The 27,408-nt window shown below is 43.2% G+C and overlaps 1 long non-coding RNA gene across 2 annotated transcripts; it reads left to right on the forward strand.

Annotated features, from left to right (window-relative positions):
• Positions 1–409: 409 nt before the first annotated feature.
• Positions 410–27,408, forward strand: LOC121895534. Of its 2 annotated transcripts, XR_006095797.1 has the most exons (3): positions 454–774; positions 1,310–2,107; positions 26,779–27,408. It is a non-coding gene; the product is annotated as an uncharacterized LOC121895534 (long non-coding RNA). The 2 variants fall into 2 exon arrangements; XR_006095796.1 differs by lacking the exon at positions 26,779–27,408 and having other exon boundaries at positions 410–774; positions 1,310–1,687.

Genomic DNA, 27,408 nt, shown 5'->3' on the forward strand with positions numbered 1-27,408 from the left:
GCTGGTATGGGAGGCTCAGGCAGCCTGGTTGCTTCAGAGCCTGTATATATTGCTGCTTCTTTTTTTCTTTCTTTTCTTTTCTTTTCTTTTCTATCCTCTTGCTTTCTTTCTTCACTGCATGCATACATTTATCTACATTTATGTATATTTATGTACGTGAATGTACATTTATCTACATTTGTGTATATTTATGTACGTGAATGTACATTTATGTATATATATATGTACGTCCATGTATATTTATGTACTTTTATGTATATTTATGTACGTTAATATATATTTATGTACGTTTATGTACATCTGCGCTGCGCGGGGCGCAATTGACTGAGATGACTGCCTGCAGACATGTCCCGAACAGGACTAAATCCAGGACAAGTTGTAACAGGCAAACAGTGTACGTGTTAAAGTACTTGTAAGCCAGTAGAGAATTGGGTCCAATTATATCTTTATTTTTCTATAGTTTCCTTATTTAACTCATTTTCATTTGTTAATCAATCTGTCAATGACTTATTTTACACACACAGTCCTTATTTGTCATATCAACTAGAGCAAACTTATGATTGGTTAGAGGGAGTTAAGTCCCACCCTCTGTTTACGCAGAAGTCAGTGAGTTGCAGTGCGGGTAAAACAGCAGCGGTCGGAGTGGATGAGAAATAGAGAGTTAGAAGAGCGATTATTAACATATCCATGAGATAAAATAGTCTTGTGAAGACGTCAGAGGTGTGCGAGGGTCCGTGAGCCAGGAGTAGTAGTACTTTTGGCATTATCGTCTTGGTGAGTTGCCGAGCTAATTAGCGCCAGCGCATGCTAAGTGTATTAGCCACACTGTGAGTTGATGTGTGAGGTGGCAGAAAACGTGTCTGTGCTCCATCACTGCTTATCACTGCTGCTCACTGTTTCTGTTAACTATCTTAAGAGTTAAAAACTGAATATTATTGCTCTGATCATTTAGAAGAAGTAAGGTATGATGTTTATTTTGATACTGTGTGTGTAGTTATATTGAGATACCTTGTATGATGAAAGTGATGGATAAGTTCATTTATAACTAAAAGTTAAAACATCATAATTCATGGGTTAACAGCTAAAATTCATGTTGATTAAATTCATGTTTAAAAGGTTGATTAAAAATGTATAAAATGTGGGAAATACTTACATTGAGATAAAAAAAACAACAACAGCTGTACAGTTAAAAGAGAGAATTCATTTAATCATTATTGTGCTACAGTAATGTGTGGAGAATTATTATATTACAATGGCCATTAGAGAAAAGTAGTGACGTCATGAAAATAACAGTCCCGTCTTCATGCAGGCTGGGTTTTTTTGAGAACAAGAGAACTGGATCTGGATTCTCCCTGTGGATGGGAGATGGCGAGCCCCCAGTGAGATCCCTTCTTAACCTAAGGAGTGAGGAACCGAGACCTGAGAAGAGGACCTGGTATCTTTTTTTGCTTCCACTCAAGTATCAGTGTGGTAGGACCACCACACATCCGACTACTTGAATTTTTCCCCCTGACTTGACATAAAACATTGACTTGAGCGCACTGACTGATATGGCAAAGACATTAACGGGACATTGCACTCTAAATTCTGCTGAAAGACTGTGAAATCTTGAGATATTGATGATAATTGCACTGCATTTTATGTTCATGTTTTATAACTTGGTACAGTAAACTTACCTCAAATGTTCCTCGTGGCTCCATTTACCTGTTTTGTCTGCCATTCCCTTTTCAACCCTCCCATTACGAACCTAGCCCCTGGTCCATATATTCTTTATTCTTTACCCTGTAGCACCTAGTGGGTTACATACTCAATAACAGGTGGTGTGCCATTGACAAGTTAAAGAGTGATGTGGCGAAAATCTCAATCAAGTGTGCCCTGCGCAGTGCGTCGGGACGTGCCCAGCGCACTTTAGTGGATTGATGGAAATCTGGCCGGGCGCACCTGAACCGCAACTGGACAACTGGACAACCTGTGGAGAAAAAAAGAAGCGGATGAAAGAAGGAAATAGCAAATATTCAGGCTCTGAAACTCCCATGGAGCCAGAGCCTCCCGTACCAGCAGCGATTAAACAGAGTTGGCCAGGTCTGCGCGCTGGTAGGGCCCCCAGGTGTCACCGACAGATTAAACTCAGCAGCTTCACCTGGAGGTAACGAGAAGCATGGAGGAGACTCCTCGTTAGCAGCCAGATGACTTGAGGAGTTCCTGTTCACAACCTAAGGTCTGAGCCTTGATGGCGTTATGGATGACGTCAAATGACCACTGCTGTCAACTGAGAACTGATGACACATCAATATGGACATCCTCCGTGTTTGTTTTGTTGAATGTTTTTTGGTGACGTCGTCTATCATGCCAGGGCTATGTGACACCACAGAGGATGTCCATAATGATGTCCCATCAGTTCTCAGTTGACAGCAGTGCTTATTTGACGTCATGAATGACAGCTTGAAGGCTTTGACCCGAGTTTGTAAATAGGACCCCCTCCTGCCATCAATCTCCATTCCACACACCCTCACAGGAGACGTGGAGGCTCTGATGCACTGCAGCACCATGGCAGCCCACGCCTCGGCCCACGTCTGCAGCTGAGGGGAGTCCGCGATAGCCACCAGGTGTCATGCATGGCTGAGCTCAAGCTGCAGTGCACCGCTGAACTGAAGCTGGCGGTGCATGACGCTTTGGGGTCCTGCCAGTGCATAGACCTGGACCAGTATGTCGTGCTGGTATGGGAGGCCCTGGGTGCTTCAGAGCCTGTATATATGCCGCTTCTTTTTTAAAAAATTTTCTTTTATTTCTTCACTGCATGCATACATTTATGTACGTTTATGTATTTTTATATACATTAATGTATATTTATGTGTGTTTATGTACGTTTATGTATATTTATGTACGTTTATGTATATGTATATACGTTTATGTATATTTATGTATGTTTGTGTACATTTGAGGCACTGCGCGGGGCGCACTTGACTGACATTTTCGCCACATCACTGGGTTCACATCACTGGTCTGTAACGTGTCAACAACACACAGACTGCTATCAAGTACTTTTACATGTCCACTGTTTGCCTCTTACAACGTGTTCTGCTTTTAGTCCTGTTCAGGATATGCCTGTATGAGTCTTACATTATCCAGGTTTCTGATGGTCTGTGTCGGAGTGACAACCTCTGTCATTTCTGCATTAAGGTGGCTTCTATTCTCATCTGCATATCAGTTATCCATGTCCTGACCACGTTTAGACAACCCAGAGTTGAGACCAGGAGGCAGAGCTGCAGTCCTACACGCTTCTCTGCGCTTCCATTAGAGCAGTTACCCACCCAAAACCACATAGAGACTGTGTCTGTCCCCCGACCACATAAATCAATTAAATCCAAAGTAAACAAAAGAAGAGTCATTCATGAAAATCTAGTAAAAATTAAAACCACTACTGCAATAGTACAACAAAATAAGATAATTAAATGTGGACTCTTGAACATTAGATCTCTTTCATCTAAAGCTGTTTTAGTAAATGATTTAATTTCAGATCATCATATTGATTTATTTTGTCTCACTGAAACCTGGCTGTGTCATGAAGAATATGTCAGCCTAAATGAATCCACTCCCCCCAGTCATATTAATACTCATATTCCTCGAGACACTGGCCGAGGAGGAGGAGTTGCAGCCATTTTCAACTCAAGCCTAATCATCAACCCTAGACCTAAATTTAATTATAACTCATTCGAAAGCCTTGTTCTTAGTCTCTCTCAGCCAACCTGGAAAACTTTACAGCCAGTTCTATTTGTTATAGTGTATTGTCCTCCTGGCCCGTACTCTGAATTCCTATCTGAATTCTCAAAGTTTTTGTCGTATTTAGTCCTTAGTACAGATAAAGTAATTATAGTAGGTGATTTTAATATTCATGTGGACGTTGATAGTGACAATCTCAGCACTGCATTTATCTCATTATTAGACTCAATTGGCTTCTCTCAGTGTGTAAAGAATCCCACTCACCGTCTTAACCACACCCTAGACCTTGTTCTGGCTTATGGGATTGAAATTGAACATTTAATAATTTTTCCACAAAATCCTATTTTATCAGATCATTTTTTAATAACTTTTGAATTCCTATTACTGGATTATACACCATTAGACAAAAATGTCCTCACTAGATGTCTCTCTGATAGTGTTGTAGATAAATTTAAGGAAGCAATTCCGTCAGTACTGAATTCACTGCCATGTCTCAATACTACAGAGGACTCTTATGTTAACTTTAGTCCCTCCCAAATTGATAATCTTATTGATAGTGCTGCAGGCTCACTAAGACAAACACTCGACTCCATCGCCCCCTTAAAAAAGAAGATAATAAAACATAAGAGGTTAGCTCCATGGTATAACTCCCAAACCCGCAAATTAAAGCAAACATCGCGAAAATTGGAAAGGATTTGGCGTTCCACCAAAGTAGAAGAATCTCGCTTAGTCTGGCAAGATAGTCTTAAAACATATAGGAAGGCCCTCTGTAATACCAGAGCCACCTATTACTCAGCATTAATAGAAGAGAATAAAAACTGCCCTAGGTTCCTTTTCAGCACTTTGGCCAGGCTGACAAAGAGTCATAACTCTACTGATCCATGTATTCCTATAGCTCTCAGTAGTAACGACTTTATGAGCTTCTTTAATGATAAAATTCTAACTATTAGAGACAAAATTAACCACCTCCTGCCCTCAACAGGCACCGTTCTCTCCCCAAACACAGGAACCTTGGTAACGGCAGTAAATCCTGACATATATTTGGACTGTTTTTCTCCAGTAGACTTGTCTGAACTAACTTCAATGATTTGTTCAGCTAAACCATCAACCTGTCTCTTAGATCCCATCCCAACTAGGCTGCTTAAGGAAGCCTTACCCTTAGTGAGCACTTCTTTACTAGATATGATCAATCTGTCTTTAGTAACAGGCTATGTACCACAGTCCTTTAAAGTAGCTGTAATTAAACCTCTTCTTAAGAAGCCTACTCTTGATTCAGGTGTTTTAGCCAATTATAGACCTATATCTAACCTTCCATTTCTATCCAAGATCCTTGAGAAAGCAGTCTCTAATCAGTTATGTGACTTTCTACATAACAATAGTTTATTTGAGGATTTTCAGTCAGGATTTAGAGCGCATGATAGCACAGTGACAGCACTGGTGAAAGTCACAAATGACCTCCTAACTGCGTCGGACAAAGGATTTGTCTCTATACTTGTCCTGTTAGATCTTAGTGCTGCATTCGACACAATTGACCATCAAATCCTTTTGCAGAGACTGGAACATTTAATTGGCATTAAAGGAACTGCATTAAGCTGGTTTAAGTCCTATTTATCAGACCGATTTCAGTTTGTACATGTTAATGATGAATCCTCTGTGAAGGCAAAAGTTAGACACCGAGTTCCACAAGGTTCTGTACTTGGACCAATTCTATTCACCTTATATATGCTTCCTTTAGGTAATATTATTAGGAAACACTCCATAAATTTTCATTGTTACGCAGATGACACCCAATTATATTTATCAGTGAAGCCAGATGAACCCAATCAGTTAAACAAACTCCAAACATGCCTTAATGACATAAAGACCTGGATGACCTGCAACTTTCTACTACTAAATTCAGATAAAACTGAAGTTATTGTGCTTGGCCCTAAACACCTTAGAAACACATTATCTAATGATAAAGCTACTCTGGATGGCATTACCCTGGCCTCCAGCACCACCGTAAGGAATCTGGGAGTTATCTTTGATCAGGATATGTCCTTTAACTCCCACATAAATCAAATCTCAAGGACTGCCTTTTTTCACTTACGTAATATCACAAAAATCAGGCACATCCTGTCCCTAAAAGATGCAGAAAAACTAGTTCACGCATTTGTTACTTCTAGGCTGGATTATTGCAATTCCTTATTATCAGGCTGCCCTAACAAGTCTCTAAAGACTCTTCAGCTGGTCCAGAATGCAGCTGCACGTGTATTGACTAAAACTAGAAAAAGAGACCACATTTCTCCCATTTTAGCTTCGCTACATTGGCTTCCTGTAAAATCTAGAATAGAATTTAAAATCCTTCTCCTAACTTACAAAGCCCTTAATGGTCAGGCACCATCATATCTTGAAGAGCTCATAATACCGTATTATCCCACTAGAACACTGCGCTCCCAGTATGCAGGCTTACAGGTGGTCCCTACAGTCTTTAAAAGTAGAATGGGAGGCAGAGCCTTCAGCTATAAGGCTCCTCTTCTATGGAACCATCTTCCAGATTGGGTCCGGGGTGCAGACACCCTCTCTATGTTTAAGAGTAGGCTTAAAACTTTCCTTTTTGATAAAGCTTATAGTTAGGTCCGACCAGGCTCGCCTTGGATCAGCCCTTAGTTATGCTGCTATAGGCCTAGACTGCTGGGGGACTTCCCATGATGCACTGAGCTCCTCTCTCCTCCTCCTCCTCTCCATCTATATGCATTCATGTAACATCAATGCATGTCACTAACTTTGCTTCTTCCCTGGAGTTTTTTTTTTGTGCTTTCTCACCTAAGTCCCGGGCCGAACCTTCGCGGTCCTTCACAGTCCTGATGGCATCCTTCCCTGGCTGTTGCTGCTTGTGCTTGTTGTTGTTGTTGATGTTGTGATTGTTTTTCTTCTGTCCCCCCTCCCCCTTTCCCTCTCTCTTTCTCTCTCTCAACCCAACTGGTCAAAGCAGATGGCCGCCCACCAAGAGCCGGGGTCTGCTTGAGGTTTCTACCCGTTAAAGGGGAGTTTTTCCTTACCGCTGTCGCCAAGTGCTTGCTCATGGGGGAATTGTTGGGTCTCTGTAAATTAAAGAGTACAGTCTTGACCTGCTCTGTGTGAAAAGTGCCTTGAGATGACTTCTGTTGTGATATGGCGCTATATAAATAAAGATTGATTGATTGATCGATGGTTTATATTATGTTATGTCAACTTCCTTGTCAAACTCAGTCCATTCGAAAAAATATACAATACAAACAATGTACATCACATACATTCAAATGAAAAGAAAAAAATCGCAACTTTTATTTATTTGTTTATTTTTTTATAAAAGTCAGTTATACCATTCTTCAAAACGATACTCCCTCATTTGTTGTTTTGATGGTGGTGGAGAGCGCTGTCTAACACGTCAGTCCAAAAGTTCACATAGGTGTTGAATTTGGGTTGAGATCTGGTCACTGCGAGGGCCATAGTATAGACTATGACTCACATCATTTTCATACTCATCAAAACATTCAGTGAACCCTTTTGAACATATAAATTGGGGCATTGTCATCCTGAAAGAGACCACTCACATCAGGATAGAAATGTTTCATCATAGGATAAAGGTGATGACTCAGAACAACTTTGTGTTGATTTGCAGTGACTCTTCCCTCTGAGTGGACAAGTGGACCCAAACCATGCCAGCAAAATGCCCCCCACAGCATAACAGAGCCACCAGATCCCCTCACTGTAGGGGTCAAGCATTCAGACCTGGACCAGCTTTTCCTTGAATTTGTCAAGCGTCTGTATGTATATAGGATGATATGAATAAATTCATAATGAGCATAGATTAAAACAGCAATTGGCCATATGTTATACAACTATGTATCTTTATTCAAAACATGAGACATTATCAGTGAGTGATCTTTGGGAAAGTGTTGACCTGTTTGATGAACCTTCAACACTGTAGTTGGCATTTTGGAAGCTAGATGGCGCTGGAACGTGCTTCTTGGCGACATGACTTTTGTTAAATCCCAAAACTCGGATGAATCAGGTGTCTCTGGCCGGGTGCGGTGGCGCGCGCCTGTAATCCAAGTTACCGGGAGGCTGAGGCTGGAGGATGGCTTGAGCTCAGGAGCTCTGAACTGCAGCGGACTATGTGGATCGGGTGTCGGCACTAAGTTGGGTATGGATATGGTGCTCCTGGGGGAGCTCGGGACCACCAGGTGGTCTGAGGAGGGGTGCATCGGCCCAGGTGGGAAACGGAGCAGGTCAAAGCCCCCGTGCCGCTCAGTAGTTGGATGGCGCCTGTGAATAGACGCTGTAGTGCAGCCTGAGCGATACAGCGGGACCCAGTCTTTTTACACTCTGCACACTTTACAACAAACAGCTGTGACAGCTTCATGTTCCAGGAAGAAACCTCAGAAAGCAATGCTGCTTAGTCTGGCCCACACTGCCTCCATCTGGAGAAGAGGAGCACTTACTATCAATGGCACCAATCAATGCAGCACCACAGACACACATCACTATAACACTAAAACTAGCCTATATTGTGTTATAACTATTTTGTTGTATACTATAAGACAAGTTTTTACGGTGGTGGAAGAAGTAAGCAAAGTATTATCTTCCGGCCTCATACACAGCTCCCACAATACCATCACACATAGCACAGAGGGCTTTGGGGTGAGAAATGTCCATTACAATTGACATCAGAACACATAATTGCTCCTTTGCTGAGATATACATCACGCAGGAGGACATCAGTTTTCCCATAGTATGACAAGACATCTTCATGATCCAATATTAACTCTATGACAATTTTTTCCTAAGTTACACCGTTTACAGATCATACAGCCTAGTAACATTACTGACACAATTTGGGAATGATTTAAAGTTGATTACTTGTGTAAAAGGAATATTTACAAGAACCTGCTGGTTTCATGTAATATTTTGTACATTATATGCTAATTGTCTGCTAACAATGTGCACACTGCACGTGGTGACAGGAATTTCAGTGTCTCCTGCGACCGAAATTCAAAGCTTACCTCCAAAGCATATTTGGCATACTGTATAAATGTGGGTGCTGTCTGTTAATATTCGGTGTGCTCATATTTAGGGAAGTGTATATATTTTTTTATCTTGGGAAGAAGAGTTTTCTCCGGAGCTCTTGGCTCATTAAACTGCCTGCTGCTTATGAGAGGAGCTGTTGTGATTGGCATCAATCAAGCTTCCCTTAACTCCACCTGTTGTTGTGAGAAATATTCTATTTATCAATGAATTTGAGTTTCAGATGTTTATTTTACTCTTTCATTTCATCTTATGTTCGTCGTCACGGCTATGTGACATCACAGAGGATGTCCATATTGATGTGTCATCAGTTGTCAGTTGACAGCAGTGCTTATTTGACGTCATCAATGACAGCGTCAAGGCTTGGAACCGAGTTTATAAATAGGACCCCCTCCTGCCATCAATCTCCATTCCACACTCCCTCACAGGAGACGTGGAGGCTCTGATGCACCGCGGCAGCATGCGGCAGCCGTCGCCTCGGTCCGCAGCCGAGGGGAGTCCTCGATAGCCGCCAGGTGTCATGCATGGCTGAGCTCGAGCTCGCGGTCCACCGCTTAGCTCGAGCTCGCGGTGCACAGCTGAGCTCAAGCTCGCGATGCATGACACCGGGGGGCCCTGCCAGTGCATAGATCTGGCCTAGTCTGTCGTGCTGGTATGGGAGGCTCAGGCAGCCTGGTTGCTTCAGAGCCTGTATATATTGCTGCTTCTTTTTTTCTTTCTTTTCTTTTCTTTTCTTATCCTCTTGCTTTCTTTCTTCACTGCATGCATACATTTATCTACATTTATGTATATTTATGTACGTGAATGTACATTTATATACGTGAATATATATTTATGTACGTTTATGTACATCTGCGCTGCGCGGGGCGCAATTGACTGAGATGACTGCCTGCAGACATGTCCCGAACAGGACTAAATCCAGGACAAGTTGTAACAGGCAAACAGTGTACGTGTTAAAGTACTTGTAAGCCAGTAGAGAATTGGGTCCAATTCTATCTTTATTTTTCTATAGTTTCCTTATTTATCTGATTTTCATTTGTTAATCAATCTGTCAATGACTTATTTTACACACACAGTCCTTATTTGTCATATCAACTAGAGCAAACTTATGATTGGTTAGAGGGAGTTAAGTCCCACCCTCTGTTTACGCAGAAGTCAGTGAGTTGCAGTGCGGGTAAAACAGCAGCGGTCGGAGTGGATGAGAAATAGAGAGTTAGAAGAGCGATTATTAACATATCCATGAGATAAAATAGTCTTGTGAAGACGTCAGAGGTGTGCGAGGGTCCGTGAGCCAGGAGTAGTAGTACTTTTGGCATTATCGTCTTGGTGAGTTGCCGAGCTAATTAGCGCCAGCGCATGCTAAGTGTATTAGCCACACTGTGAGTTGATGTGTGAGGTGGCAGAAAACGTGTCTGTGCTCCATAAACGCTTGAACTTGGCTTATCACTGCTGCTCACTGTTTCTGTTAACTATCTTAAGAGTTAAAAACTGAATATTATTGCTCTGATAATTTAGAAGAAGTAAGGTATGATGTTGATTTTGATACTGTGATGTGAATTGGCAAAGATACCTTGATTGGACTGACAAGTGATGGACTAATGAGTGTCAGGTGTGGCTGATTGCGCAGCTGTGGGACTCTGAAAAAGGGGAAGGGAAGAGCAGGCATGCGTGTGTGTGGAGGTCTGGAGAGCGAGCTGCTCTGCCGTGTGGCTGCGTTCATTCCGGGAGCGGGAGGGTGTCGTTCGCAGCCGTTTAGGGCTGCCGGCGACGAAGACAGGTACGATAGGGGGTTAGTGAGTTCCTGTGTTAGGAAGGGAGGTCTGCTGCCTCCTTTAGTTAGTTAGGGCTGGGGCTTTAGGAGCGCAAGCCGCCGCCGCTGCTCTTCAACCTCGCTGCTGCCTCCGGCACGCCGCCGTTCCCTGCCTGTGCACCTGCTGCGCTGTCCGACAGAGCCGTGGTTCCCCGGGGAGTTGGACGGTGCCACAAGCTCAGACCCCGGGGGGGTCTCGTCGACCACGCAAGTTTAGTATATATTTTAACTTGTATGTATTGTGTATCTGTTGTTGTATTTTATTGTCGTGGGGACAGGAGAGAAGCTGGGTGGGATTGAGTTGGGTCCCGGGTGGGGGGAGGTCTTGTATTGGCCCCACCCTCTTTCTTAAAGTAGACGTGCGACTCCACTGTGTGCAGTGTGGTGTGCTCCCAGGCATTTCCTGAAGTTGTTGTGATGTGCTCTTATCCTTGTAGTGTCTTGCATGTCTGGATGGTGGTGTGAAATTTTATAGTGTGGCCAGCCCTGACTCCCCCTCAAGTGGCATAACTATCCTATTTAGTGAAACTCCGAAGCCCCTTCTTTTTATTGGTGTTTACTTAATAAAGATTTCTATTTTCGCTTGATACTCTGATGGTCTTGTGTCGATTATTCTGAGGTCTCTGTCATTTATCCCACATAAGTTCTGGTTTGTGTCTGAACTCAGATTTATTACACTGGTGGCAGCGGTGGGATAAATCATTTAAAAATGTCAGAGCCTGAGAATAACGCACCTCAACCTGTTGAGTTAGCCATCAACCAAGATGCCCCTCCTCCAAGTGCTAATGTTGCAACTTCCCGCCCAGTTTTTATGCCGGAGACTTTTACTGGTGCTGGACGAGAATGGTCAGACTGGGCTGAGCAATTTGAGATGGCCGCTGATGTAAATAATTGGGATGAATCATTAAGATTAAAATTTATGAGTCTCTTATTGTCTGGCCGAGCCCGTGAGGTTTACAGTGGGTTATCAGCAGCAGCTAAAACTAATTATACCTTGTTGAAAGATGCTATGGGGAGGTGTCTAGATCCCTGTGATAGTGATGATTGGAACAGGGCTAGCTAGGAGGCTTCATAATGAGACTGTCCGTGAATTTGGTATCGCTTTGCGCCGGCTGGTCGCTAGAGCCTACCCTTCTGCAGACCTCAATACTCAAGACTTATTGGCAAGGGACCATTTTATCACTCATGTGGGCAGTGGAGATTTGCGTATTAGCCTTCGCAGTGCCAAACCTGTAACATTAGAGGCTGCGATAAATTTGGCTTCCGAACTTGAGCTCATTAGAGGCCTGGAAAATAGCCATTTAGCTCAAGATGCTAAGGTTCGGGGGATTTCAGAGCAGAAGTCTAAAGGTGATGAGCAGATAGAAACTTTGCTTGGGGTGGTGGAAGGGTTAAGGCAGGACGTCAAGTCTTTGCAGGCTACTGTACAGGTTTTAAAATCAAACCCTGTATGTCCTGTCCTTACCCCCCCAGTTGCATCAACCCCTTTACCCCAGCCAGCTAACACATATGGCAATACTACAGCTAAACGAGAGACTATGGAGCTGGGAGGGAGATGTTGGGAGTGTGGATGTAACCGGCACATACGTCGCAACTGTCCTTATTTGCAGGGAAACTAGAGGGGGCGTGCACAGAGGGCCCAATGCCCGCCCCCTCTTCATCGGTATCTACTAGGGCCCTTGAGGAGGCTACAGGAGGCTCTGGCTATCTTGCAGCCAAGATAGGTGGGTCCAGTCGTCATGTGTTGGTTGATACTGGAGCCACACGCTCTGTTATACCTAAGCAGATTTGGCTTTCTATTACTAAGGGAGGATCTGACTTACAAAGATATGTTGGGGATGCAAGGGCAGCAAATGGTGGGGCGATGGAGGTTCTTGGGGGCTGGCAGACAGAATGTCAATTTGATTCTTTAGCCTTGGTTGCTGATTTTTTGGTGTCTGACGTACCATCTGAAGAAATTCTGCTTGGCTTTGACTTTCTGTCCAGATATGGTGCCGTGGTTGACCTTGGTGAGAAAACTTGCCAGATAATGGGGAAGACATTCCCCCTTGTAGATCTTAACCCAACATCACAGCCCCAAACTGTTCAGAATGATACAGTAGTACCACCACGGAGTGAGGCCATAATTTCAGGTATGGTCCAAAGTGCATGGGGGGACTATGCAGAGGGGATGTTGGAACCCACCTCAGCCCTGTCTAAACACTGTGACCTATTGGTAGCCCGTGTGGTTTGTACGGTGGAGAAGGGGACACTGCCAGTACGGGTTATTAATGTGACTAGTGATGCTTTACCACTGAAAAAGGGCATGAAAGTGGGTACGCTCTTTACTGACATAGAGGTTGATGAGGTGGGAGGATGTACCCAGGAAGGGGGTGACTCTTTACAATCCTGGACAGTCGACAGCCTCATGAGTCAATTTGGGGTGGGGGATAAGGGTCTCTCCGTTGAACAAACCGAGGCAGTAAAACAGTTATTGCACCGGAATCTCTCTGTCTTTAGCCGGGGTGAAACCGATTTGGGCAGAACTCATTTGACAATGCATGAAATTGATACAGGTGAGGCCAAGCCTATCAAGTTGCCTCCACGAAGGGTCCCGCTCCATTTGCAGCAGGAGGTAGCAGATGGTCTGAAACAAATGCTTGACAGCGGCATCATTCGGCCATCTTGTAGTCCCTGGGCAGCCTCTGTAGTTCTGGTACGGAAGAAAGGGGGTGGGCTCCGTTTTTGTGTCGACTACAGAAAACTTAATGATGTCACTAGTAAGGATGCATATCCTCTTCCCAGGATAGATGATGCTCTTGACAGCTTAAGCCATACCTGCTGGTTTTCCACTCTCGATCTAGCTAGTGGTTACTGGCAGGTGGAAGTTGACCCTAAGGATCGCTATAAAACTGCTTTCATAACACGTCAGGGGTTGTTTGAATTCAATGTTTTGAGTTTTGGTCTCTGCAATGCGCCCAGTACATTTCAAAGATTAATGGATTTAATCCTTGCAGACTTGCAGTGGACAACTCGTCTAGTGTATTTGGATGACATTATTGTGTTTGGGCGCACATTTCAAGAACATCTGGCTCGTCTTGATGAGGTGCTTGTAAAACTTCAGCAGGCCAACTTGAAAATTAAACCCTCTAAATGTAATCTGTTCTCTACTCAGGTTCATTATCTAGGGCATGTCATCTCTGCTGAAGGGGTGATGGCGGACCCTGCTAAGGTAGTTGCAGTGAGGGAGTGGCCCGTTCCAAGAAACCAGACGGAGGTCCAGAGTTTTGTAGGGCTAGCCTCCTACTATAGGCGTTTTGTGAAGGGTTTTGCTGATATCGCTGGTCCTTTACATCAGCTGGCGGACAAAAAAGGGAAGCGTTTTCAATGGACTGAAGATTGTCAACAAGCATTTGATCAGCTAAAAGCCAGCCTTATTACTGCGCCTGTGTTGGCGTATCCAGACCCAAACAAAACATTCATCTTAGACACTGATACCAGTGATGTGGGAATTGGAGCAGTGCTATCTCAAGAATGGGGGGGGCATGAACGAGTTGTTGCATATGCCAGCAGGGCGCTTACTAAGCAAGAGCGTAAATATGCTACCACAAAAAAAGAGCTTTTGAGCATGGTCATGTTTACAAAACATTTCAAACATTACCTGTTAGGTAAGGAGTTTGTGTTACGTACTGACCATAATTCCTTGCGGTGGTTACATAATTTCCAGGGGCTGGAGGGGCAGCTAGCTCGCTGGGTGGAACAACTTGCTAATTTCCAATATAAGATCGTACATCGGCCAGGCAAACTTCATGCAAATGCTGATGCTCTTTCAAGGTTGCCTTCCTTCGGTGATGGGGGAGGACAGGGTCAGGAGTTGCCAGCCAGTAAAGAGACAAGCAAGGAGATCTCTAAAGTGTGTGCTGTACAGGAAATCCCTCACGGTCCCCCTAGTGAAGCGAGGGAGATAGATGAGCTAGCCCAAGCCCAAATGGATGACAGAGAGCTACGGCAGATTATAGACTGTAAAAAGCAGGCAGATGAGTGTCATATGCCAGATGACCCTGAATTACATAAGTATGCTCCTGTTTGGAGTCAACTGCATGTCCAAGGATCTAGGTTGGTGAGGATCCCCCCTGCCCATTCTGACCCTGCTTCTCAAAGACAGGTGGTCCTCCCTTGTTCTTTGATACCTAAGGTTTTGGCACAGCTACACAATGACGCCACGGGGGGTCATTTGGGGGTGCATAAGTTACAAGGGAAGGTAAAGGACCGTTTTTATTGGCCAGGATGGTTTGGGGATGTTAAGAAATGGGTGAAAGAGTGTGTAGATTGTTCCTCCCGCAAGACCCAGGGTAAGCTTCCATGTGCTCCGTTGCAGCCATCAGTTACATCAAGACCTTTTGAACGGGTGGCACTGGATATCCTTGGCCCTCTTCCAGAAACCCCTTGTAAGAATAAGTATATCCTAGTGATAGGGGACTATTTTTCAAAGTGGACTGAGGCCTTTCCTCTTCCTAATCAGGAAGCTAGCACTATCGCTAAAGTGCTGACAGAGGAGTGGGTGTGTCGTTTTGGGGTTCCCCGCAGTATCCATTCAGATCAAGGCAGAAATTTTGAGTCTACTTTGTTCAGGGAGGTGTGTAGGCTTTTGCATATTCACAAGTCTCGTACATCCCCTTATCATGCCCAGTCAGATGGCCTCATAGAGCGCTTTAACCGTACCCTGTTGTCCATGCTGTCGTTGTTTGTAGAGGACAACCAGTTAAACTGGGGCACTCTGTTGCCTTATGTGATGTTTGCATATCGGAGTAGTGTTCATGCCAGTACTGCATTCACTCCTTATAAAGTCTTGTTTGGGCAAGAAATTGTTCTGCCTATTGACATCATGTTAAACCTAGACACCCAGGAACATTTTTCTTCTGTTAATGACTATGTGTCCAGGATGAGAGAGACACTGTCGACAGTTGTAGAGGCAGTAAGAAGACATCAGTCCAGGGCCTCAGAGAAACAGAAAAATTCTTATGATTTTAGGGCCAATTTTCAGTACTACTCTGAGGGAGAGTTAGTCTGGGTGCAGAACAAGGTTAGGAAGAGAGGGCTGTGTCCCAAGTTACAGAGGAGGTATAAAGGCCCTTTTAGGGTGGTCGAAAGAGTGACAGATGTGCTCTATAGACTAATGTCAGTGGAGGGAGGCCCTGAGTGTGTTGTGCATTTCAACCAGCTTAAGCCCTATAATTCTTCTTTGGCAGTGACCAGTGATCCAGTGTCCAGGAGGGCTGACGGACTCGACAGACCCGACGTTCAGCTGACCAGACCTAGACGACAGCGTTCAGAGGTCCGGTTTGGTGCGGGCTGGGTCCATCATCCCTGCCCAGCTGACCTGGGGACATCGGAAGGAGAGAGGTTGCCACTAAGGGGTCATGCGGCTCAAGGCCCCGTGTCTTCCGGAGCTGGAGGAACACAGAGGATCCCTCTAAAAAACTGCTCTGATTCCCCCGCATCTGTGGACCCTTCCCCTGAGGATGCACCTGCAGCCTGCTCCAGTCAAGAGGAGAGGCCAGAGTCCAACGGTCAGGGGAGTTCCGGTGGTCGCCCCTTACGTCACCGGAGGCCACCTGTTTGGTCGCAAGATTACCAGATGATAGTGCAGTGACTCGGGGATGAGTCTTTTTCATTAGGAGAGGGGAAAGTGTGATGTGAATTGGCGAAGATACCTTGATTGGACTGACAAGTGATGGACTAATGAGTGTCAGGTGTGGCTGATTGCGCAGCTGTGGGACTCTGAAAAAGGGGAAGGGAAGAGCAGGCATGCGTGTGTGTGGAGGTCTGGAGAGCGAGCTGCTCTGCGGTGTGGCTGCGTTCATTCCGGGAGCGGGAGGGTGTCGTTCGCAGCCGTTTAGGGCTGCCGGCGACGAAGACAGGTACGATAGGGGGTTAGTGAGTTCCTGTGTTAGGAAGGGAGGTCTGCTGCCTCCTTTAGTTAGTTAGGGCTGGGGCTTTAGGAGCGCAAGCCGCCGCCGCCGCTGCTCTTCAACCTCGCTGCTTGTATGTATTGTGTATCTGTTGTTGTATTTTATTGTCGTGGGGACAGGAGAGAAGCTGGGTGGGATTGAGTTGGGTCCCGGGTGGGGGGAGGTCTTGTATTGGCCCCACCCTCTTTCTTAAAGTAGACGTGCGACTCCACTGTGTGCAGTGTGGTGTGCTCCCAGACATTTCCTGAAGTTGTTGTGATGTGCTCTTATCCTTGTAGTGTCTTGCATGTCTGGATGGTGGTGTGAAATTTTATAGTGTGGCCAGCCCTGACTCCCCCTCAAGTGGCATAACTATCCTATTTAGTGAAACTCCGAAGCCCCTTCTTTTTATTGGTGTTTACTTAATAAAGATTTCTATTTTCGCTTGATACTCTGATGGTCTTGTGTCGATTATTCTGAGGTCTCTGTCATTTATCCCACATAAGTTCTGGTTTCTGTCTGAACTCAGATTTATTACAATACTGTGTGTGTAGTTATATTGAGATACCTTGTATGATGAAACTGATGGATAAGTTCATTTATAACTAAAAGTTAAAACATCATAATTCATGGGTTAACAGCTAAAATTCATGTTGATTAAATTCATGTTTAAAAGGTTGATTAAAAATGTATAAAAAGGTTGAAAAAAATGTATAAAATGTGGGAAATACTTACATTGAGATAAAAAAACAACTGTACAGTTAAAAGAGAGAATTCATTTAATCATTATTGTGCTACAGTAATGTGTGGAGAATTATTATATTACTATGGCCATTAGAGAAAAGTAGTGACGTCATGAGAATAACAGTCCTGTCTTCATGCAGGCTGGGTTTTTTTGAGAACAAGAGAACTGGATCTGGATTCTCCCTGTGGATGGGAGATGGCGAGCCCCCAGTGAGATCTCTTCTTAACCTAAGGAGTGAGGAACCGAGACCTGAGAAGAGGACCTGGTATCTTTTTTTGCTTCCACTCAAGTATCAGTGTGGTAGGACCACCACACATGGGACTACTTGAATTTTTCCCCCTGACTTGACATAAAACATTGACTTGAGCGCGCTGACTGATATGGCAAAGACATTAAAGGGACATTACACTCTAAGTTCTGCTGAAAGACTGTGAAATCTTGGGATATTGATGATAATTGCACTGCATTTTATGTTCATGTTTTATAACTTGGTACAGTAAACTTACCTGAAACGTTCCTGGTGGCTCCATTTACCTGTTTTGTCTGCCATTCCCTTTTCAACCCTCCCATTACGAAATGTTTCATCATAGGATAAAGGTGATGACTCAGAACAACTTTGTGTTGATTTGCAGTGACTCTTCCCTCTGAGTGGACAAGTGGACCCAAACCATGCCAGCAAAATGCCCCCCACAGCATAACAGAGCCACCAGATCCCCTCACTGTAGGGGTCAAGCATTCAGACCTGGACCAGCTTTTCCTTGAATTTGTCAAGCGTCTGTATGTATATAGGATGATATGAATAAATTGATAATGAGCATAGATTAAAACAGCAATCGGCCATATGTTATACAACTATGTATCTTTATTCAAAACATGAGACATTATCAGTGAGTGATCTTTGGGAAAGTGTTGACCTGTTTGATGAACCTTCAACACTGTAGTTGGCATTTTGGAAGCTAGATGGCGCTGGAAGGTGCTTCTTGGCGACATGACTTTTGTTAAATCCCCAAACTGGGATGAATCAGGTGTCTCTGGCCGGGTGCGGTGGCGCGCGCCTGTAATCCAAGTTACCGGGAGGCTGAGGCTGGAGGATGGCTTGAGCTCAGGAGCTCTGAACTGCAGCGGACTATGTGGATCGGGTGTCGGCACTAAGTTGGGTATGGATATGGTGCTCCTGGTGGAGCTCGGGACCACCAGGTAGTCTGAGGAGGGGTGCACCGGCCCAGGTCGGAAACGGAGCAGGTCAAAGCCCCCGTGCCGCTCAGTAGTTGGATGGCGCCTGTGAATAGACGCTGTAGTGCAGCCTGAGCGATACAGCGGGACCCAGTCTTTTTACACTCTGCACACTTTACAACAAACAGCTGTGACAGCTTCATGTTCCAGGAAGAAACCTCAGAAAGCAATGCTGCTTAGTCTGGCCCACACTGCCTCCATCTGGAGAAGAGGAGCACTTACTATCAATCGCACCAATCAATGCAGCACCACAGACACACATCACTATAACACTAAAACCAGCATATATTGTGTTATAACTATTTTGTTGTATACTATAACACAAGTTTTTACGGTGGTGGAAGAAGTAAGCAAAGTATTATCTTCCGGCCTCATACACAGCTCCCACAATACCATCACACATAGCACAGAGGGCTTTGGGGTGAGAAATGTCCATTACAATTGACATCAGAACACATAATTGCTCCTTTGCTGAGATATACATCACTCAGGAGGACATCAGTTTTCCCATAGTATGACAAGACATCCTCATGATCCAATATTAACTCTATGACAATTTTTTCCTAAGTTACACCGTTTACAGATCATACAGCCTAGTAACATTACTGACACAATTTGGGAATGATTTCAAGTTGATTACTTGTGTAAAAGGAGTATTTACAAGAACCTGCTGGTTTCATGTAATATTTTGTACATTATATGCTAATTGTCTGCTAACAATGTGCACACTGCAGGTGGTGACAGGAATTTCAGTGTCTCCTGCAACCGAAATTCAAATCTTACCTCCAAAGCATATTTGGCATACTGTATAAATGTGGGTGCTGTCTGTTAATATTCGGTGTGCTCATATTTAGGGAAGTGTATATATTTTTTTATCTTGGGAAGAAGAGTTTTCTCCGGAGCTCTTGGCTCATTAAACTGCCTGCTGCTTATGAGAGGAGCTGTTGTGATTGGCATCAATCAAGCTTCCCTTAACTCCACCTGTTGTTGTGAGAAATATTCTATTTATCAATGAATTTGAGTTTCAGATGTTTATTTTACTCTTTCATTTCATCTTATGTTCGTCGTGACGGCTATGTGACATCACAGAGGATGTCCATATTGATGTGTCATCAGTTGTCAGTTGACAGCAGTGCTTATTTGACGTCATCAATGACAGCGTCAAGGCTTGGAACCGAGTTTATAAATAGGACCCCCTCCTGCCATCAATCTCCATTCCACACTCCCTCACAGGAGACGTGGAGGCTCTGATGCACCGCAGCAGCATGCGGCAGCCGTCGCCTCGGTCCGCAGCCGAGGGGAGTCCTCGATAGCCGCCAGGTGTCATGCATGGCTGAGCTCGAGCTCGCGGTCCACCGCTTAGCTCGAGCTCGCGGTGCACCGCTGAGCTCAAGCTCGCGATGCATGACACCGGGGGGCCCTGCCAGTGCATAGATCTGGCCTAGTCTGTCGTGCTGGTATGGGAGGCTCAGGCAGCCTGGTTGCTTCAGAGCCTGTATATATTGCTGCTTCTTTTTTTCTTTCTTTTCTTTTCTTTTCTTTTCTATCCTCTTGCTTTCTTTCTTCACTGCATGCATACATTTATCTACATTTATGTATATTTATGTACGTGAATGTACATTTATGTATATTTATGTACTTTAATGTATATTTATATACGTGAATATATATTTATGTACGTTTATGTACATCTGCGCTGCGCGGGGCGCAATTGACTGAGATGACTGCCTGCAGACATGTCCCGAACAGGACTAAATCCAGGACAAGTTGTAACAGGCAAACAGTGTAGGTGTTAAAGTACTTGTAACCCAGTAGAGAATTGGGTCCAATTATATCTTTATTTTTCTATAGTTTCCTTATTTATCTCATTTTCATTTGTTAATCAATCTGTCAATGACTTATTTTCCACACACAGTCCTTATTTGTCATATCAACTAGAGCAAACTTATGATTGGTTAGAGGGAGTTAAGTCCCACCCTCTCTTTACGCAGAAGTCAGTGAGTTGCAGTGCGGGTAAAACAGCAGCGGTCGGAGTGGATGAGAAATACAGAGTTAGAAGAGCGATTATTAACATATCCATGAGATAAAATAGTCTTCTGAAGACGTCAGATGTGTGCGAGGGTCCGTGAGCCAGGAGTAGTAGTACTTTTGGCATTATCGTCTTGGTGAGTTGCCGAGCTAATTAGCGCCAGCGCATGCTAACTGTATTAGCCACGCTGTGAGTTGATGTGTGAGGTGGCAGAAAACGTGTCTGTGCTCCATAAACGCTTGAACTTGGCTTATCACTGCTGCTCACTGTTTCTGTTAACTATCTTAAGAGTTAAAAACTGAATATTATTGCTCTGATAATTTAGAAGAAGTAAGGTATGATGTTTATTTTGATACTGTGTGTGTAGTTATATTGAGATACCTTGTATGATGAAAGTGATGGATAAGTTCATTTATAACTAAAAGTTAAAACATCATAATTCATGGGTTAACAGCTAAAATTCATGTTGATTAAATTCATGTTTAAAAGGTTGATTAAAAATGTATAAAAAGGTTGAAAAAAATGTATAAAATGTGGGAAATACTTACATTGAGATAAAAAACAACAACAACTGTACAGTTAAAAGAGAGAATTCATTTAATCATTATTGTGCTACAGTAATGTGTGGAGAATTATTATATTACTATGGCCATTAGAGAAAAGTAGTGACGTCATGAAAATAACAGTCCTGTCTTCATGCAGGCTGGGTTTTTTTGAGAATTAGAGAACTGGATCTGGATTCTCCCTGTGGATGGGAGATGGCGAGCCCCCAGTGAGATCTCTTCTTAACCTAAGGAGTGAGGAACCGAGACCTGAGAAGAGGACCTGGTATCTTTTTTTGCTTCCACTCAAGTATCAGTGTGGTAGGACCACCACACATCCGACTACTTGAATTTTTCCCCCTGACTTGACATAAAACATTGACTTGAGCGCGCTGACTGATATGGCAAAGACATTAAAGGGACATTACACTCATGGACACTTTCAATTCAAGTTCTGCTGAAAGACTGTGAAATCTTGGGATATTGATGATAATTGCACTGCATTTTATGTTCATGTTTTATAACTTGGTACAGTAAACTTACCTGAAACGTTCCTGGTGGCTCCATTTACCTGTTTTGTCTGCCATTCCCTTTTCAACCCTCCCATTACGAACCTAGCCCCTGGTCCATATATTCTTTATTCTTTACCCTGTAGCACCTAGTGGGTTACATACTCAATAACAGGTGGTGTGCCATTGACAAGTTAAAGAGTGATGTGGCGAAAATCTCAATCAAGTGCGCCCTGCGTGTGTGTTCTCATGTTATGTTATTGTCACCATTGACCGTTATGTCTAGACAGTCTAAGGCAGTTATAGCAACCAGCTCGAAACTCGACTCCCCCCACCGTCCTCCTCCCCCCTCTTTCACTGGCTTCTTCTTAATGCTTCACTCAAAACAAGATAAACCAAACACATAACAATGCAGACACTCAACCTGGTAACGTGGAATGTACGTGGCTTTCGTACACGGACTAAAAGAATCAAAATCATCAATCATCTCATAAAATTAAAGGCTGATATATGCTTTATGCAAGAAACCCACCTTACAAACTCTGAATTACAATATATTAGACTCAAACAATATGATAAAATATTCTCATCCACACTCAACACAAAACAAAGAGGAGTTTCGATCTTAGTCAATAAAAACATCCCATTCATCCATAACTCATCCATCACTGACCCACAAGGAAGATTCATCATTGTTAATGCATCTATTAATCAGACAACATACACATTCGCAAACATTTACGGCCCTAACAATGATGACCCATCCTTTTTCCATAATTTTTTCTCCTCACTATACAACTCAGCAAACATCATAATAGCCGGAGATTTCAACACTGTTATCAATCCTACAACCGACCGCTCTAGCACACCCGGTAACACAAGAACCTGGCACTCAACTGAAGTTATTAAACAATACATGAAGGAACTTGGACTTGGCGATAGTTGGAGAATGAAAAACCCATCATCCAGACAATATTCATATTTTTCCTCTCTCCATCAGTCTTCCTCCAGAATTGACTTCTTTCTTGTAAGTAATTCACTCTCCCAGCACATCCAAGGAAACACAATCCATCCAATCATAATCAGTGATCACGCTCCAGTTTCCTTATCAATAAAAACTCAAACACATATCAAGTCTCCCACAAGATGGCGTTTCAATACATCACTCTTGGAGGATCCAGATTTCATCACATTAATTCAGAAAGAGTGGGCATCCTTTCTGGAGATGAATGACTCTCCAGAGATCTCAGCATCACTCTTATGGGAAACAGGAAAAACAGTCATCAGAGGAATAATCATTTCATATTCATCACATAAGAAACGACAGCAACAGGAACAAGAAACTAGCTTAAACTAGACAAAAATCAAACACCTAACACACCAACTAACCAGCAATCCCTGTGAACAAAAACAAAATGAATTAGCTCAACTTAAAACCCAATTGGAAAGCATCATATACAAGAAAACACAATTCATTATCCAACAGCTCAAATATGAAAACTTTCAGTACAATAATGAATCAAGTAAATATTTGGCTAATCTATTACAACTCAAAAAAGAAAAAGCAACAATCCCATCCATACTCAATTCCACAGATACAGTCACACATAATCCGCAAGAAATCAATGACATATTTCATAAATTTTATAGCAACCTCTACTCCTCAAATCACAAACCCAGTCAATCAGAAATAGACACTTTTTTAAGTAATCTGGACCTACCAACCGTACCATCAGATTTAGCCCACCTTTTAGATTCACCACTCAGCCTCGAAGAATTACATAAAGCTCTACTCAAAATGCCAAACAATAAATCACCTGGACCAGACGGTTTTCCTGCAGAATTCTACAAACATTTCTGGAATATATTATCACCACTATTCTTCAGAGTAACTACAGAAATTAAAACTACCTCCATTATACCCACCCACATGAACACCGCCGTAATGACATTACTCTTAAAACCCAATAAGGACCCAACCCATCCCTCCAGTTATCGCCCCCTATCACTAATTAACACAGACCTCAAAATCATTACAAAAACATTGGCAACCAGAATAGAAACGGTCATTCCACTTATAATCCATCCCGACCAACCAGGCTTCATCAAGAATAGACATGCTTCAGACAATATCCGTCGACTTTTTAATTTGATCAATACATCACAGCAAAAACACAACAAAACCGTAATTGTATCACTGGACGCAGAAAAAGCATTCGACAGAGTAAACTGGACTTTTCTATTTTCCACCCTCCACAGGTTTGGCTTCGGAGAGTCATTCATCCACTGGATTAAAACACTATACACTTCACCTAGGGCCACAGTTACCACAAACGGGATCACTTCACCAAGCTTCACACTCCACCAGGGAACCAGACATGGATGTCCACTCTCTCCATCTCTATTTGCAGTTTTCATTGAACCACTCGCCACAGCCATACGGCAAAACAATAAAATCAAAGGAATACAATATACTAATTCAGAACATAAGCTTAGCTTATATGCAGATGATTTATTACTACACCTACAAGATCCTTTCACATCATTACAAGAAACATTCAAAATAATCAACAACTTCTCCTCAATCTCACACTATAAAATAAACTGGAACAAATCCACTATTCTACCTTTGACCGCAAATGCCTGGGATTCTGCAGCCCAAGATCCCTCTCTCCCACTCCACACTGGTAATATCAAATACTTAGGCATTAATATTTCCTCCAGGCTGTCAGAGTTGTTTAACCTCAACTACACCCCTCTGCTGAAAAACATAGAAGATGATTTTAAACGCTGGACCAAGTTACCACTTACTCTTATTGGATGCATTGCAACAATTAAAATGAAAACCCTTCCACAAATCAACTACCTATTTTCATTACTTCCCATTACCCCCACTGACAACTGGTTTCAAACTTTAAATTCTTTAACAACTCAATTCTACTGGAACCAAGAATCTCACTTTCAACCTTACAGAGCACAAAATCACAGGGCGGCCTAGAAGCACCAAACTTCCTTCATTACTTCTTATCAAATCGACTACAATATTTATTCAAATGGATCCATAAAGATAATTACAGTACACCATGGTTACAGATAGAACAAAATCAATGTAAAACCACCTCACTCACAGACATCCCATTCCTACCACAATCAATCAAGAAACAAGACTACTACAAGAACATCACAATCTCCTCAACTCTGACAGCCTAGTGGAAAGCCCACAAAATCACCAAATCATCACTGGCACCATGTAGGTTCACCCCGATTTGGTACAATCCGGATTTCCAACTGTACAACACTTCTGTTCACTTTCCATCATGGCACCAAAAAGGAATCACTCACCTCCACCACTTATTTGAAAATAACCAGTTCATATCATTCAATACACTTATCCAGAGGTATGGGGTTGGGAGAGACCAATTCCTCCAATATCAACAACTAAAATCTATTATTAAATCCAAAATCAACATATCCAATAACACATTACAACCTTCCAAATTAAGCGAAGACATCCTCAAAATTAAAAACCCCAAAAGAATAATTTCAAAAATTTACAAACTTCTTTCATTGACAGACACCTCCATAACACTCCCAACCTCAAAATGGGAAAAGGACCTGGCTCTATCTCCCAACCCCGATTTCTGGATACAAATCAATAAAAACATCTTCTCCATGACTACCAATACAAATTTACAACTAATACAATATAAAACCATCCACAGAATACACATCACTCAAGGAAAAATGTTTAAAATGGGATTGATCGATACAGATATCTGTTCACAATGCACCTTGGGTCACATAGATGATTATTTTCATGCCACTTGGTCTTGCCAATTATTGTTGTTTAGAAACTAAATATCTATATTATTCTTATTATTATTATTATTATTATTATTATTATTATTATTATTGCTATCACTAATATAGTCATTTATGCCACATACTATGAATTATACAATTATTATTATCACTACTATTGTTATTCCAGATATGATCAACTACACTATTATTATTATGGTTGTTGCTGTTGATGTTATCATTATTATCATATTCATTATTATTTTATAATCATTATTATTATTATTACTGCTGTTGTTCTAGTCCTTGAGTGTGGTGGCGGTAGAGGTAGAGGCAGTCGTAAGTCCGGGTAAAGTCTTATTTGCAGGGCGGTGGGGGGTGGAGCCATGCGGGGCGTGGTGCGGGGGGGGCGCCTACCTCTCCCGACTCCTTCGCCTCCGGTGGTATGGCCGCGGTCCTTGGCGAGAACGGCGGGAGGTAACTGGCTGTGGGACCTCTACCCCTACCTCTCTTATAGCAAAAAAAAAAAATCTTTGGTCACCTTCCACTGGACAAACTCTCTCCCAAAGGGTCTGAGAGTGGTCCAGCTGGACTAGGTTTGGACCATCTCCAAAACAGAACGGCAAACAAACAAACAACAAGAGACAGAGAAGGGGAAAAGGGGAAAGAAGCAAAACATACAAATACTACAAGAGGAATACCCCTTAGCTGGTCTCAGCTGGTCTGGTCTTTGGGCTCTGTATGTTTGGCTCCACCCCCCATAGCCATATTAAATTAATTTAATTAATATAAACTCAAATAGAAATAAATTGATATAAATTAATATAAATAGCTAATTATTTAACCCTTTTCACTGTTATTGTGGCTGCCTCTGCCGCTACCGCCGTCACAGTACACTATCAAACAAGACTATTATCATTATTACATTATATTGCTGTATTATTATTATCGTTATTATTATAATAATTATTGACGCTCTCACTTTTTCTTTCTCCCCCTCCTCTCTCTCTCTTCTTCTCTCACTTTCATTCACTCACCCCCCCTTCCCCTTTCCCACAATCAACCCATATTGCTTAGTTGCTTTCTACATTTGTACATTTGATTTGTCTTTTATTTATTTACTTTTCCTTCCCACTATGTCTTGTCAACAATATCACCAATAAAGAAAAATAAATAAATAAAAAAAAAAAAAGTGCGCCCTGCGCAGTGCGTCGGGACGTGCCCAGTGCACTTTAGTGGATTCATGGAAATCTCGCCGGGCGCACCTGAACCGCAACTGGACAACCTGTGGAGAAAAAAAGAAGCGGATGAAAGAAGGAAATAGCAAATATTCAGGCTCTGAAACTCCCATGGAGCCAGAGCCTCCCGTACCAGCAGCGATTAAACAGAGTTGGCCAGGTCTGTGCCCAGGTGTCACCGACAGATTAAACTCAGCGGCTTCACCTGGAGGTAACGAGAAGCATCGAGGAGACTCCTCGTTAACAGCCAGATGACTGGAGGAGTTCCTGTTCACAACCTAAGGTCTGAGCCTTGATGGCGTTATGGATGACGTCAAATGACCACTGCTGTCAACTGAGAACTGATGACACATCAATATGGACATCCTTTGTGTTTGTTTTATTGAATGTTTGTGGTGACGTCATCTATCATGCCAGGGCTATGTGACACCACAGAGGATGTCCATAATGATGTCCCATCAGTTCTCAGTTGACAGCAGTGCTTATTTGACGTCATGAATGACAGCTTGAAGGCTTTGACCCGAGTTTGTAAATAGGACCCCCTTCTGCCATCAATCTCCAATCCACACACCCTCACAGGAGACGTGGAGGCTCTGATGCACTGCAGCACCATGGCAGCCCACGCCTGGGCCCACGTCTGCAGCTGAGGGGAGTCCTCGATAGCCACCAGGTGTCATGCATGGCTGAGCTCAAGCTGGCGGTGCACCGCTGAACTCAAGCTGGCGGTGCATGACGCTTTGGGGCCCTGCCAGTGCATAGACCTGGCCCAGTCTGTCGTGCTGGTATGGGAGGCCCTGGGTGC

This window comes from Thunnus maccoyii, chromosome 4 (genome assembly GCF_910596095.1).
Source record: "Thunnus maccoyii chromosome 4, fThuMac1.1, whole genome shotgun sequence".
In the NCBI taxonomy this organism is placed as follows: Eukaryota; Metazoa; Chordata; class Actinopteri; order Scombriformes; family Scombridae; genus Thunnus; species Thunnus maccoyii.